Raw genomic sequence first — 12744 nt, 5'->3', positions numbered from 1 at the left:
GCCTCTGATTGGCATAACTCTTCTGGCGACTCTGCGCCGTAAGCATCCTATCTCAGATTTTCTTGACTTGTTTAGTGGTCTCAGCTATCATTTTCAGCCCCAACAAGCATTTCTCTCCAGCTTCATACCAACATAGCGGAGATTGACATTTCTTCCCATACAAGGCCTCATACGGAGCCATTCCGATGCTTGCATGGTAACTATTATTGTATGTAAACTTCACTAACGGCATATACCAATCCCAACTCGCCGGTTGATCCAAAACACAAGCTCTCAACATATCCTCTAGTGTTTGGATCGTCCTCTGTTTGAGGATGGTAAGCTATACTCAAGCTTAATCGAGTTCCAAAAGCTTTCTGAAATGCACCCAGAACGTCGAAGTGAAACGAGGATCTCTATCAGAGATTATAGTAGCAGGTACACCATGAAGTCTCACAATCTTTTTTATGTATAACTGTGCTAGCTCCTCAAGGGTGTAAGTCATCCGAATGGGTAGAAAGTGAGTTAACTTCGTCAGTCGGTCCACAATTACCCAGATAGCATCAAAACCAGCCCTAGTCCTTGGCAATCCCGACACAAAGTCCATTGCAATACTTTCCCACTTCCATTGTGGAACCTCTAAAGGTTGCAACATTCCGGAAGGTCTTTCATGTTCAATATTTACCTTTTGACAAGTTAAGTACTTTGAAACATATTCTGCCACATCATTCTTCATACCCGGCCACCAAAACATCGCCTTTAAATCATGGTAATCTTAGTACTTCCCGGGTGAATGGAGAATCCGCTTTTGTGTGCCTCCTTTAAGATATCTTGCCTCAAAGTGCCAACATCCAGCACAATGATCATACCATTGAATCTCCATAACCCATCTTTTTCTTTCGACACTCTCCACTGTTTTCCTTGCTCAATAGCCGGTAACACCTTCCATAACGCTTCATCATTTTCATGAGCCTTTAGAAGTTCGGACTTAAAGTCACTTGAGATTTCTAATCGGCTCAAACACAAAGTTCCAGATACTTCTCGAGCACCAATTTCTCAGACTCTCGAATCTCTTGAGCAACTTCTCCTCTTGAAGCATCATCCAAGCCGCATATAACGACTTCCGACTTACTGCATTCGCCACTACATTCGCCTTTCCTGGATGGTAATTCAACCCAAAGTCGTAGTCCTTCAATAATTCCATCCACCTCCTCTACCTCATATTAACCTCTTTCTGATCAAAGAGATATTTCAAGCTCTTGTGATCGGAGAAGACTTGGAACTTAACCCCATAGAGATAATGCCTCCACACCTTCAAGGCAAACACAACCGTAGCGAGTTCCAAATCGTGCGTAGGGTAACTAACTTCATGAGGTCTCAACTTTTGTGAGGCATACACCACCACATTATGATATTGCATCAGCACGCACCCTAGACCCTTTAATGAGGCATCACAGTACACCTCAAATGGTTCGTTCGGCTCAGGTAACACCAACACAGGTGCAGTGGTCAACTTTTTCTTCAATGCCTGAAAGCTCTCATCGTACTTAGGAGTCCAAACAAACGGTGTGCCTTTGCGGGTTAACTTTGTCAATGGGAAAGCTAATTGCGAAAAAGCCTTTGATGAACCTTCGGTAATAGCCAGCTAAGCCCAAAAAATTCCTTATCTCAGTTATTGTGGTTGGTTGCTTCCAATCCATCACAGCCTCCACCTTAGCTGGATCTATCGCTATTCCCTTCTTACTCACTACGTGACTCAAAAACTTCACCTCACTCTTCCAGAACTCACACTTAGACAGTTTCGCATAGAGTTTCTTCTCCTTTAGAATCTGCAACACGGTCCTCAAGTGTTCCGCATGCTCTTCTTCAATCTTGGAGTAAATCAGTATGTCGTCAATGAAGACAACAACAAATTTATTCAGAAACGGACAGAACACTCTGTTTATATAATCTATGAATACTGCAGGAGCGTTTGTCAACCCAAAGGACATTACAGTGTACTCGTAATGACCATAACGAGTCCTGAAAGCGGTCTTAGGGATATCCTCACCCCTTAACCTTATCTGGTGATAACCGGATTGCAAATCGATCTTGGAGAAAACCCCAGCTCCTTGTAACTGATCCATGAGATCATCAATCCTCGACAACGGGTACTTATTCTTGATTGTGACCTTGTTCAGCTACCTGTAATCCACACAGAGCCGCATACTTCCATCTTTCTTCTTTACCAGTAACACTAGAGCACCCCACGGGAAAACACTTGGTCGGATAAAGTTCTTACGCAACAAATCCTCTAACTGAGACTTTAGCTCGGCCATCTCTAACGGTGACATTCTATAAGGAGCACTTGAGATTGGTCCCGCCCCAGGCACCAATTCAATAGCAAACTCAACCTCTCGATTAGGTGAAAATTCATCAATGTCATCAGGAAACACCCCCAGAAACTCACACACTACCAGAATCTGTTCCAACCTTTGATCATCACCCGAAACACCCGCGATTAATAATAGGATACCCTGACATTCGATTCCGAAACAGTTCACCATCATCGAATTCAAGTAATAATTATTCACCACGACCGGCCCTCCTGTATCTTCCGGCATAAAGTACACCGACTTTGTAGAACAATCAAGCAGGACATGGTTCTCAGGTAACTAGTTTAATCCCAAGATAAGGTCAAGATCGATCATCGGCAAGCAGATTAACTCATGGACAAAATCATGCTGCTTGAACCTAAACAAAACTTTCGGGCATCCTAGCCTAGTTACCATGGCTTCATGGGTAGCATTATACACTTTTAGGTCATAACCTAAGGTTACGATCTTCAATCCTAACTCATGGGCTTTTTCAAATGCAATGAATGAATGCGATAGTCCCGAATCAAATAAAGCATTTAAAGTTTGACCAGCCATTTCACAGTTACCTCGAATGAGTGTCTCGGATCCCTCGGCACCTATAGCTAAGGTGGTGAACACCTGACCAGTCTGTTGTGCTTTTCCAGCACCTTGTTTCTGCTTTTCTGGACAGTTTGGGACCTTATGTCCCGCCTTACCACTGTAATAGCACAAGCCCCATCCAGCCTTACACGGGGTTCCCGGATGGTGACTTCCACACCTAACACAAGCTTGATCATTTTGGGGGCTGCTTCTCAAACCTTTTCCCTTGGGAGTTGTTGTTGTTGGGCCTCCTGAAAGAACTTCCCCACTTGAAAGGCGGACCTATAGGTGCAAAGCTCTTCCCTCAGTTCTGTGGAAATGGTCCATTGTGACTTCCTCTCTCAGCGGCTGCCTTCTTCACACACTCTTCAGCAACCCTACACTTATTTACCATTATAGAGAAAGTTCTGATCTCTATTGGTCCCTGAGCACTATTTCCGTCGTTGCCATGATTGTTCATCTGTTGCCCAAGAGCTTCAACAGTGGCTTGCATCGCAACAGCCATGTTCTCCAACGCAGTCATAAGGTTCACCGGGTCATTAGGGTTAACCTCCAGTGCACGAGCATTAGTACGACCTCTACCACGGCCTCTACCACGGTCTCTACCGCGTCCATGAGGCGCCATCTAGTTCATATACACACCAAACAATCGATATTAAGTTGATCAGTCTCAATATCGGAAGTTTAGTGCTTTAAGTCCCAAATGCATGCTCATGAACGTTTATGCCAATTATATCAAGTAGATATACTAATGGCACATAACACACATACAGAGAATACACAGAAGCATGGTCAGTCCGTCCTTTAGGTGTAACACCCTACCACACTAAGCTTAACGCTTAAGCCGTAAAACAGAGGTAGTGTGGTATTACGACCTCTAAAATAAAATGAGTACATATAATAGCAGAATAATTATAATATGCTAGGAGCCTTGAAGAAAAGAGGAAACAAAATCGCAAAATAAAAGCGCAACGCTCAGGGAACGGGTTAACCTGCGTGCTAAGGAAACCATAACTATTAAACATATGATAACAGAAGTAGGAATAGAGTGCCAAAGATACAAAATAACAAGATCCTAACTCAGCCTGCGAAGTCAAGACTGGTCGGAGAATATTTACATATATATACATACATATCGAAAACCCAAAAGTACATATACACAATCCTGCCTCTCCATAAACCTTTAGGAGGATCAAAAGAACAAGTTATGCGAAGAGAAAACCAAGTACATATATACACATCATAGCATAACAAAATAACCTTGTAACCACTCCGCTTCAAGGGTCCAGACGCCTAACGAGATGCCTCTCGACCTGCATCTAAAAAACAACAACATAGTATGGAATGAGAACCGGAGGTTCTTAGTATGGTAAAGGTGCCACACACATAATATATAAGGTCCTGAGAATGCCAGAGGCAATCCTAGAATGCCGACACTCAGATTATAAAGCTTAAAGTATTAAACAGAAGCCATAAAAGGTGGTTTACTAAGGATATTTAAACCTAACTTAACTTAACCTTAAATCTAAATCCCATTCTGCCATTCCTCCTTACCTTCAACTCCATCATGCATTTTCACAGACAACTAAACAGACAAAGGCAAGTACAAGAAGGTTACAAGTACTGCAGATAACAAATATACATTTAACATGGCAAGTACATTTAAGCACACCCAGTTAATACAAAAGTAAGTAATTCAAGTAATATGCATATGATGCATGCCTGTCCTATGGTTGATGAGGCTCATCTGTCGGTTATTCAGCCAACCCGACAAGTCTGAATTGTCCTTAGACTGTCCCCCGACGTGCATCCCCAAGAGTCTATGCATAGCTTTTTCTCAAATAATCAATATTGCTCAATGGGGGTAACATTCCTGGGAATTTATATAGTGTCCGGTCACACTTACGTCGTAGGGTCAACAGAGTATCGAGTTTTCAACCTAGTACACGTGGTGGCAAGCCACGGCATTTGATCCAGGGAATCTCGTATCTCAGATTATTCAAATTCATAAGCCATATAAATAATTCAATTATAATTCATCAACATCCACATCATTCTCAATCGCATTTCATTCATCATTATACGTCAATCATATTCAATCCTTATCCTTCATTATCACGCCTCCCATTCCGTCCATCAATAGTTCCAATTCAAAACATAATTAATTCTTTTCTAAATAAATCAAACTTAAAACATGCTCGTTTTCTTAATAACTCTAAATCAAATCATATAACCCTTAAATCTAAATCTTTTTAAATAATCATATAAACAAAATCTCTAATTTTTTTTATAAAATTTCGGCAGCATCTCCTCTAAAACTCGGACTTTGCCACCCTTTTCGGATCCAAACCTACTTTCTTTTCAATTCAACATACCCTTCCTCATCATCATAACAATTATATTCATACAATATTCAAATCCAACAACCAAAATTCAACTAAGGATCATAGTTCACTAATCTTAGGCTTCTAACACAAAATACCTCAAATCAATAATTCACCAAATTATTAGTTAATCAACAAGTACCTAACCAACTTTGTTCATCAGCAATAACATTCAACCATGATTCTCTCCAAATTAACATAACAACATTCACCATCCAAAATTAATAACTAATTATCCAATAAACTTCAACCAAATATATTCATCGACAAATTACTAAACATTAAACATACACCTGCATTCTAACTTATCCTATGGTTATCTAGCCTAAGTTTTCACAGAACATTATATATTAAATGCAAGAAACCTAAATCATACCTTGGCCGATTTCCGCGTAACGACCAAAGCAAATTATTTAAAACCAAGGCAGCCCCTTCAAAATTCAACTAATCAGCTTCCTTCAAGTTCCAATATTCACAATTTCAAGCTCTAATTATTTATTCACAACCTAATACGCATTTATAACACATATATATCCAATTTAATACTCAAAGCTCAAATTTAATGAAATTAAAATAGAATTATCGTATCTTCACCTTACCCAAGTTTCACATAAGCAAGAGTGAACGTTTTCCTCAAGCTAATTGGATCCTAAAACATCAGAAATCAAAGAAATTCAATCTTCCCACTCAAAATTCAAAAATTGGGAAAAAGAGGATACTGAGATGAAATAACAAGTTACCTATGAAATTATTCCGGTAGAAACGTAGGGCTCGACACGGTGGACGCGTGGCCGCAAACGGTGAAGCGATTAGAGCTCGGATAGAGAAGTTACGACGATTAGAATTTATCGTAGGTTATCGGGGTTCTTTTCTTTCCTTCCCTGGAAGGCTTCAGCTTTGTTTACGCTGAATGAAAGAAAAGAAAAGGCTTCAATCTTCTTAAGTGATGGGCTGGTTGGGCCCACGAGCCCGATTTGGGCCCGGTTTGGTCCAATCTTGGACCGTTTTCTTCGAAATTAGTGTCAAAATTCTCGTTTCGATGAGCTCTACCCTAATTTGATATAATATTTGCATTTCTAATCCTTCTTATTAAAAACTAATTTATTGACTAATTATCTACTAATTTAACCAGGGTTTACATTAGGCTCTACAGGAACGAACTGCTTTGATACCATAATGTTACACCCTACCATACAGAGTCTTATGCTTAAGTCATAATTTAGAGATGGCAAGGTATTACGACCTCTAAAATAAAAATTTAGTACGAATAATATTGTGAAAAATGATTATAACTAGGAGCCTTTTTGAGAAAAGGGGGTAAAACAAAAATCGTAACTCAAAAAGCGCAACACTCCGATTGATAACGTAACGAACAAGGATAAACTAGCGTGAACTTATATATATACAAAAGAGTGTCAAAAACAGGAATATCAAAAATCAAATCCTGCTGCGAAGATAACCGGTCCGAGTATAGCAATATATACATATAATAAAATAAGAAAACCCCAAGGAAACCCAAAGGTACACAAATACAAAAAACCTATTCTCTAAAATCCCCTCTAAGAGGAGTTATCACAGTTTGTATTATTCAATGGAGATAAAAGTATCTAAGAAAAATCATAAAATCAAAACAGAGTCCCGAGAACAAAGGATCTTCGCTAATCCAGAAGTCTCCAGCATGCTTTAGTGAGAAGTCTCACGTCCTGTATCCACAAAATCCGCATGGGTGAAAACCAGAGGTTCCCAGCATGGTAACAGCTTCCACATATATAATATAGAATAATAGAGGAAAGCCGAAGGCAATTCTAGAACTTCCTCCAGATAAAATCAAAGCTTATAAACAAGCTAAACCATAAAGGGCATCTGACTAAAGATTCTTCAGTCTAACTAATACTTCCCTTTCCAATTTCTTCAGACCTTCCAACCACCAGCAGGAGTATAATATAGCAAACATAGTTATATCAGACAAGAGATATACAAATAGGAACAAATAAGGCATTTAGACAGATAGCAAGTAATATGCAGTCAAATAGGCAATCTCAAACAATTCACATAGTATGCATATGATGAATGCCTGTCCCTAATGGCTGATGATATCATCTGTCAGTTATAGAGCCAATCCGACAAGTCCTGGTAGCTAACCATTGGACTGTCTCTCTGTCGTGTCTCCCCAACTCGAGTTATACTCAATATAAGCTTGATCATAATCATGACCTATATCCATCACCCTCACTGGTGAATATTTATGGGGGTGAGCTCATCTGGGGCTTTCACAGTGCCCGGCCACCCTGACGACATAGGGTCAAAAGAGTTTTGAGTCTCAACCTGGAGCACGTGGTGGCTAGCCATTGCTTTCTCCCAGGAAAACTCTCATCTCCGATAGTGGAAGTGCAAACATTCATAATTCATTCAACAGCATATATGCATTTATACTTAGCCATAATCATGGCTCCGCCGTAACACGGCAATAATCCAGCCATCCGGCTCACGGTTAAATCTATAACCAGCCAATTCATCAACAAATACGGCTCTTCGGCCCATGGCATAACAAGCACTTCCACTGCCATCCTCCGCATCTCACATAATCATCTTTGATCCTCATTGATCATTCATTTTTCCCTTGCTTCACTCGCAAGTTACCATATTCACTAGCTCTCTTTCTCATTGCTAGGCATATCATAATGATTTAAGACATAAGTGGTGAGATCAGAGGCTTAAAAGTATGAAATTTGGCTTCTAAAACTCAAAAATCAACTTTGGGATGAAAATAGGGCCACGCGTACGCGCACTCCACGCGCACGCGTGGATGGCCACAAAACTCATCGACGCACAAGCATCATAGACGTAGACGCGCGGATTAAAAAACAGCCAAGTGACACGCACGCGTCAGCCACGCGTACGCGTAGGTACATTTTTGCCCCAGTCACAAAACTGGCACAACTCTAGCATAACTCTCGGGAAAAAGGCTGGGCATTTGGTGCAACGCATCGACGCGCCCGCGCACACCACGCGCACGCGTGGATGGTGCATTCTTGAAGAACGACGCGCAGGCGCCATGTGCGCCTATGCGTAGGGGGTCATTTTGCTAAATATTTTCTAAGTTAAAAGCTGCAGAATTCACAAATTCAACCCCCAATCTTCCGATGGACATAACTTTCTCATTTTAAATTGTTTTTCGCACGTTCTTCGAACGGCATGGACATCCCGGATCCAATTTCATTTCTAAACAAGTTTGGTACAAAACGGGGATCCATAGTCCAAGTTATGTCCCGTCAAAGTATGCCCAAAAACCATATTTTCATACAAAACCACAAGGTGCCATTTTCAAAACAAGCCATTTTCATCTCTCTTCAAAATCAACCAAAACATGTCAATTTCAATCCTTTTTGAAATCAATCAAAATGTACCAAAATCAACATCAAGCCTCCTCAACTCACACATCAACACTTTAGCACAATCCACAAAACATCATCCCACCATTTTAACACTTCTCAATCAAATGGCTAAGAGACAAACATATAAACATGTCATACATACTATCCCATCCCAATTTCCAATAATACCATTTCCAATTAACCATCATTACACATTCTCAATATCATACTCACCATCAACATGGTGTCACTGGTGCACGAAATTGCAATCACACTTTTGTAATCCCGCACAACTAACCAGCAAGTGCACTGGGTCGTCCAAGTAATACCTTACATGAGTAAGGGTCGATCCCACGGAGATTGTCGGCTTGAAGCAAGCTATGGTTATCTTGTAACTCTTAGTCAGGATATCAAAAATTATCAGGATTGATTGTGAAAAGCAAAAGAACATGAAATAAGTACTTGTTTTGCTGTAATGGAGAATAGGTTGAGGTTTTGGAGATGCTCTGTCTTCTGAACCTCTGCTTTCCTACTGTCTTCTTCTTCAACCACGCAAGGCTCCTTCCATGGCAAGCTGTATATAGGGTTTCACCGTTGTCAATGGCTACCTCCCATCCTCTCAGTGGAAATGTTCAACGCACCCTGTCACGGCACAGCTATCCAGCTGTCGGTTCTCGATCATGTCGGAATATAATCCAGTGATTCTTTTGCGTCTGTCACTAACGCCCCACAATCGCGAGTTTGAAGCTCGTCACAGTCATTCAATTATTGAATCCTACTCAGAATACCACAGACAAGGTTTAGACCTTCCGGATTCTCTCGAATGCCGCCATCAATTCTAGCTTATACCACGAAGATTCCGATTAAAGAATCCAAGAGATATCCACTCAATCTAAGGTAGAACGGAGGTGGTTGTCAGGCACACGTTCATAGTTGAGAATGATGATGAGTGTCACGGATCATCACATTCATCAGGTTTAGGAACAAGTGATATCTTAGAATAGAAGCAAGCATGATTGAATGAAAAACAGTAGTAATTGCATTAATCCATCAAGACACAGCAGAGCTCCTCACCCCAACCATGGGGTTCAGAGACTCATGTTGTAGAAGATACAATGAGAAACGTGTAAAGTGTCATGAGGTACTGATACAATGTCAAAAGAATCTATTAATAGTGAACTAGTAACCTAGGGTTTACAGAAATGAGTAAATGACAGAAAAATCCCCTTCTGGGCCCACTTGGTGTGTGCTTGGGCTGAGCATTGAAGCATTTTCGTGTAGAGACTTTTTCTGGAGTTAAACGCCAGCTTCTATGCCAGTTTGGGCGTTTAACTCCAATTTTTATGCCAGTTCCAGCGTTAAACGCTGGGAATTCTGAAGCTGATTTGCAACGCCGGTTTGGGACATCAAATCTCAGGCAAAGTATGGACTATTATACATTGCTGGAAAGCCCAGGATGTCTACTTTCCAACGCCGTTAAGAGCGCGCCAATTGGGCTTTTGTAGCTCCAGAAAATCCACTTCGAGTGCAGGGAGGTCAGAATCCAACAGCATCTGCAGTCCTTTTCAGCCTCTAAATCAGATTTTTGCTCAGGACCCTCAATTTCAGCCAGAAAATACCTGAAATCACAGAAAAACACACAAACTCATAGTAAAGTCCAGAAAAGTGAATTTTAACTAAAAACTAATAAAAATATAATAAAAACTAACCAAAATATACTAAAAACATACTCAAAACAATGCCAAAAAGCGTATAAATTATCCGCTCATCAGTCACGCACAATCCAATCCTCAATTGCTCATCAAGCATATATCACAACATGCATATTTCTCATACATCATACCATCAAGGCATCAATAATCATCATTACATATATAACCACATCATATATCTCAACCATTCAATAACATCAACAATTCAATGCCTATCTTAAGGCCTCTAGCCTAAGTATTTCCTACCACATTACATATTAGATACGAGAAACCGAGACCATACCTTAGTCGATTTTCTAAGCTCAACCGGAGCACTTCCAAGTCACTTGTCCACAAGTCCTCTAGGTCTCAACACCTCCAAGAACAGATTTTTACCATCAAAAAACTCTTTTCAAACTTTCCAAGGTCTCAATCAAGCCCCAAAATTCATATATACACAACCTAAGCCACAATCATCATACCCATACACAACATCTCAATACCCAAACATCATATAATAATAAATTACACTAGGATTGAGAATCTTACCACACTCAAGATCTAAGGAGGCAAGATTAATCTTCTCCTTCAAGAGAGATGAGTCCTACAACATCAAAGAGCCCAAAATCTCAATATTTTTGCTCCTGAAACTTGAAATCAAAGCTGGAAATTCGAAGAGAAAAACATGGATTACCTCAAGATTGATTGTATGGGTTTTGTATAGCTCTTCGCGGTAAACGCGTGGCCGCAAACAGTGCGGCAATCGGAGCTCTAGATAAAAAATTATGGTAGTTTGAAGATCAAATGAGAGAAAGAACTTGAGAGAGTGTTCTTCCTTCCATGACCTCTATTTTCAGCGTATGAGTGTGTCAAGTGAGGAGAGAGAGTGCTGAAAACTAGGGTTCTGGTTTAGTTATGTTGGGCCGAGGGCCCACTTTGGGTTTGGTTGGCCCGGTTTGGCCCGTTCGGTCCAATCTTGGTCCGAATTTCACAAAATTGGTACTGAAATTCTCGTCTCGATCTCCTCTATCATATTAAGCCATAAAAATCACATTTTTGGCTTTCTAGAATAAATTCTCATTTATGGGTTAATTAGCCATTAATTAACCGAGTCTTACATATCTGCCGAAGAGGTTGCCTTGAATGTACTTGAGTGCGCTGTTCAGATTGTTCTAATGTATTGTGTTTCTTCCTCTTTGCATCGATAATTTTTCTTCTTTAGATTCTGGCTAAAACAAGTTGGTCTTCTCCATTGGTGCCTATATTGTTATTAATCAACATATGTAAGAAATCTAACAATCATGGCATATAGCTATATGTTCACAAAAATTTTGACATACCTTGAGAGATAATAACCTAAATGGCTAACTCCAAAATGTGGTTGAGTATTCACATATATTAAAACTTGGTAGTCTCTGATTGACAGATGCACATTTCTTTAGAGTGTTAGTTCTTTGTGTGGCATTTGATTTTCCCTTTTATTTTTTTAGCATTTAATATTATTGTATTTCTTCTTTGTTTACTATGTGCATCCTGATGCAAATACAACAACCTTTAATAGAATGTAGGTATATTTTGTCTTTGTGTGTTAGAGTTCTTATGAAATATTTATTGAATATAAAATTAGATAACTTTACTCCCTTTTAAAATTAGATAAACTTAAAGAACTAATTCAATATAAAACTATAATAAAGGTTAGTGCTACCTTATTATACGGGGTTTAAAGATTGAAATTATCTTTAAAATTTCATAATATAATTATTTTTCTCTAGACATAAATTTATATAAAATAAAACTTTTAATAGATTAGTATAGCTAATGTATACTACCAAAAAATAGCACCAACACTATTTATTACTATATTATTACTGAAAGGTAGGGGAAGCTAAGAAGGCAGGGGAAGCTAAGAAAATGGTAGAAAGTAATTATAAGAATTAACTAATGTAACAATGTATGTGGATTCATTCAAAAAAACTCTTTAACAATTTAATTTGTTATATAATTGGTCTTTGCTTTTTTCTAAGCAATTAGTTAATATTTTCATTATAACCCTTTTTTTATTTTGGTCCGTTTGTATTTTTTTGCATATTTGTTACTCTTATTTATTTTCTTAATAAGCACTTAAAAGTTTGAAACTATCTTTAAAATGTCATAATATATTAAAATCCTTATCGATCAGAATGTATGTAAAGGGTGTTATAGTAAGAGTACAATTTTGTATTTTGCAATATTTATTTATTTACTACAATTATATAATATTTTCAAACTAACCCCTAATTACCAACTTAGCTATTCCTTCAACTAATTATTCAACTTATATTAAAGAATTATATGATCCCAAATATTAATTGTTGTACAAAGTTAGCCACCTTCTTATTGT

Source organism: Arachis stenosperma, chromosome 2 (genome assembly GCF_014773155.1).
Source record: "Arachis stenosperma cultivar V10309 chromosome 2, arast.V10309.gnm1.PFL2, whole genome shotgun sequence".
Lineage (NCBI taxonomy): Eukaryota > Viridiplantae > Streptophyta > Magnoliopsida > Fabales > Fabaceae > Arachis > Arachis stenosperma.
Note: the sequence above shows the minus strand (reverse complement) of the source record.